This window comes from Octodon degus, unplaced genomic scaffold, assembly GCF_000260255.1.
Source record: "Octodon degus isolate 3935 unplaced genomic scaffold, OctDeg1.0 scaffold00114, whole genome shotgun sequence".
Classification (NCBI taxonomy): Eukaryota; Metazoa; Chordata; class Mammalia; order Rodentia; family Octodontidae; genus Octodon; species Octodon degus.
Window position 1 is genome coordinate 7,433,824 of NW_004524690.1, and position 4,255 is coordinate 7,438,078.

The following is a 4,255-nucleotide window of genomic DNA, read 5'->3' on the forward strand; positions in this document are numbered from 1 at the left end:
AGGATCAAACCCCTGGCCCCTGTGCCTGCTTGAAGGTGCTTTAATCCCCTAGCTATTTGGCTGGCCCTGTCCCAGGAATAGCTACTCCCCAGAAGATTCTGCAATGTTCAAATTTTACGCACAGCAACAGTGATGAATGTGAGGCCAATAGGTTCCTTTCTAGCTTTAAAAAAAAAAACAAAAAACTTCCTTTCCTTTATTTAGTAGTATTTGTGCACAAAAGGTGTCATTAGAAGAAATCTAAAAAGTATTTTAAAAATTAAAGTAAGAATAAATAGTCCTTACCTTTAAGGAATTAGAATTTAGTTAGATTGCTGAAAGTGAAACTCTTAATAATAAGCAGTCACACCAAAAGGATAAATAATTCCCCATCATGTTCTATTACTGTTTAGACAAATTATGATTTCTATTAACTCTGAAGCCTACACACCACCACTAAATCAGGGTTTCTTAATGCTGGGGCCAGAGCCTCCTACAAGGAATGTTGGCCCCTCTGTAAGCCCCTCCCCAACACTACCAAGTTATAATTCATGGATGTGCACAGCACCTAAGACTTTATATACCACTTGGGAGGACCAGTTTTATGTGTCAACTCATCCAGTAAAGTCCCTGGTTATTCCATCAAACACTCACCTTGGTGTGGATGTGAAAGTATTTTACAGATGCGTAGAATGATGTTCATAATTCAATAACTTTCTGTAAGGGAGATTATCCTAGGAAATCTAATAGGGCCTGTTTCAAATTGTTGAAAGACCTTCTAAGCAGAGACTTCTCTAAAGGGAAGCAATTCTTCCTATGCACATCAGCTTCATTCTGTCTGTGCCAGAACACTCCAGTGTGCTCTTCCCAACCTGCTACTCCACAGATACTGGACTTACCCAGGACTGCATAAGCCCATTCCTTGCAATAAATGTTTCAGTATAAATCTCCTATTGGTTGTTTCTTATCTAAACTTTGACCAATACAACAGTCATTTCTTTATTCACATATCAATTCATCAGTTGTATCTTCCAACGCTAATCTTAGTTTAGTGTGTGCTTCTACTCTGCTATGTCTTACTTGGAGCCTTGGGCAGAAAGAGCCAAAATAATTCTTTTCTCCTTTAAATTGCAGCATCAAGTATTCTGTCCCAGCAACAGGAAGGTCACTAACACAGTGTGTGCATATGCGTGTGTGTGTGTGTGTGTGTGTGTGTGTGTGTGTGTATCTTTGTGGATGATGTGTGTTTCTTGTAGACAATATCTAGTTGAGTTTTTTTTTTTTAACCTAGCCCACTTCTGGGAGTAGCACTTGGGTTGATGGGCAGCTTTAACTTTTAGTTCTAGTGTGTTCGTGTTCTGTATTTCACCTGTTTGTTATCATCTCAGGATATATTGCAGTTCAGAGGTGTAGCAGCAGTTGGTGGTTCTCACACCACTTCAGGTAGCCATGGTGCATATCTTAGAGCTTTTTGTGGGCACTGCTTCCTCTATGCTACCACAATCCTCCTCATCTACAGGATCCTCAGATAAGTTTAGTCCTAGAAAACACTTTCCATCAGAAATTTTCTTTGTGGAAACCCATCTTGTATCAGGAAACAACTTAATCTTCCCCCCACCGGAATTTACACTAAAATTGAATAATACAGTCAAATGTTAATTGATTTTGTATCAATTTTATCTTCATGTAAAATTGATGAGGTGAAAAGCTACACTATTTGCTAATTGGACTTAGAGTTTATGCAGCTGAAGTAAAGAGGAGGCAAATATATTCTCTGTTTAGAACACAAAATTTACTGCATGAGTGAACACTAGGACTCGGCCATTTTATGCAGCCTCCTGATCAGAATTCTTCTGTCACTTCCTGCAGCATGTTATAAACAAAGAAGGAAATAGTACTTCAGCTCCTGTTGGATTCCAAGATGAAGAACAATATTCATGGATCCTTATTCATTCCTCAATCTTAAAGAATCAACAGTTAGGAGCCAGCCAAATAGCTCAGTAGATTAAAGTGCCTGCAAGCAGGCACAGGGGCTGGAGGCTCGATCCCTGGACCTGTAGTGCTGGCCCCACCCCTGGAGCATGCTGATATGGCAATTGAGACTGGGCATGGTGGCATGAGCCAATAATCCCAGCTCTTGGGAGGCTGTAAACAAGTGAATCACTACGAGTCTGATCTAGTCTGGAAACCCTGAACACCCTGTAGACCCTTCCCTAAAATACAAATATATAAAAAAGAATCAATAGTTAGACTCATATGATAGCTCAGTGGTCTCCGTGCCTGCTGGCCAGCACAAGGGCCCAGGTTCAATCCCCAGTAATGCATGCTGTGTCAGCCCCGGAACCAGGCATGATGGTGCACACCTATAATCCCAGCACTTGGGAGGCTGAGACAGGAGGATCACTATGAGTCTGAGCTGCATAGCACCCTGTACCAAATAAGTAATTATTTAAATAAATGACTTTTAAAAATAATCAACAGTTAGAAGATTCTTTAATAGCATAGGCATGTGAGGTTAAGCACCATAAATGCTTATGATATTTTCATTTATATTTGGAATCGATGAAGTCATTCCTGAATGCTAGGTTTCATTAAAAGATATTTAGGAGGGTGTTTTTGAAAGAGAATATCATTTGTTGTTTGCAAAATGAAAATTATAACTCAAATCCAATCTATTCTTATTTACTATTAACAAATGACCAGAGTGTTATACTAAATGACAAAACCTAATACCATAAATCACCTTCCAGCTGAGCAGAGATACAGCAGCATGGTGTGAGACTCCAACTGTTTCCGGTGAAAATGGACATCAAAATGAAGGGCAAGTTTTGTATTCTGATAACTAAGCATAGCATGTTTAGAACTTCTATGGATTACAGATAGAAGCCTAGTGAATCACAGATTTAAACACAAAAATGTGGAAGAAAGCACCAGTTACTTATGGCATATTGCCTTTGAGAGTTAGGTTAAAATATCAACAATTTAGAATAAGTGCAGGAGTTTCCTTTTTAGATTCTTATGGGTTTTCTCTATGTGTAATCATGCCATATATATATAAAAGCAGTTTTGGTTCTTTATTGTCTACTGTTTTTTTACCCAAATAATATCTAAGCAATATTACTTTATTGAATGCCAAGATTAGTTTAAATGGACACAAAATTGCAGTGTAAAGCTTTAGATATACATTTCCATAGGTAAAAATTATCTGTTAGTAAAGGAACAGTTAGCAAAAGTCTATGGTTAGACTTGGACAGCAAAAAAAAAGATAAGAGATTTAGAAGTGTGACCAGGTACCCTTGCAGCCCATAGCAGTACTTACTTTGATACCTTGATAATTTTTTTTCCTTTTCTACAGCTTTTTAAAGCAGTTAGCACATGACTAACTTATTGGATGAGATGACCATTAACCATTTCAGTAAGAGTACTCTATGGTTAAGGAACACTTCTCTTCAGAGACTTCAAACAGTGAGCTCAACCACTCAGTCTTTGGCTCTTCACAACTCTTTCAGCCCTTTTTGATCATCTCACTCTGTGGTTTTTTGGCCAAAACAAAATGAAATGCCCCACCTCCCCGTGTTTCATCACAAATTAACCTTTTTCTTCAGTGCAACTCCTGATGCAATAAAATCAAAATACTGAACCAGCACAACTGCTGTCTTTCTCACCCTTCCATTCCTTTCTGTGGCGTTTTTTTTTTTTTTTTTTTTTTTGTAAGGTTAGAGGAAGTGTTGAAAAGATTCCAGGGTATCCCACGAGCAGATGGAGGGGGAAAAGGCAGGAAGCTGAGGCCAAGGCCACAGTGCAGAGAAGACAAAACTGTGGGCCCCTGGCTACCAGCCTCTGGCCCAGATCAGAATTACCTTTTGCTCTATAAGACACATGGAGAAATCTGTCTTACCCAAAATGAAGGGAATGACAAGGCCTGAAAACAAATGAGACAGTCTGCACACAAAAAATAAGACCATTGCTCTTTTCATTTCAACAGCAAATTACTTTTTTTAAACAAGAAAAGAAAAAGAAACAATAAGGGGCTGTTCAAATAGGGAAAACCTGCCAGGCATCTGTGCCAGCCAGAGCACCCCGACTTCACCTCTGAGAAGGGTCTTCGCACCTCAGTTACAGATAATATCTTAAAGTGCAGTATAAAACATAAAATGCTGGCTTCTTTAAAAATTGGTTCTTGGGGCTGGTGAGATGGCTCAGTGGTCTAAAGCACCTACCTAGAACAAGCTTAGCAAAGCACAGGGACCACGGTTCAATCCCCCAGCACCACATG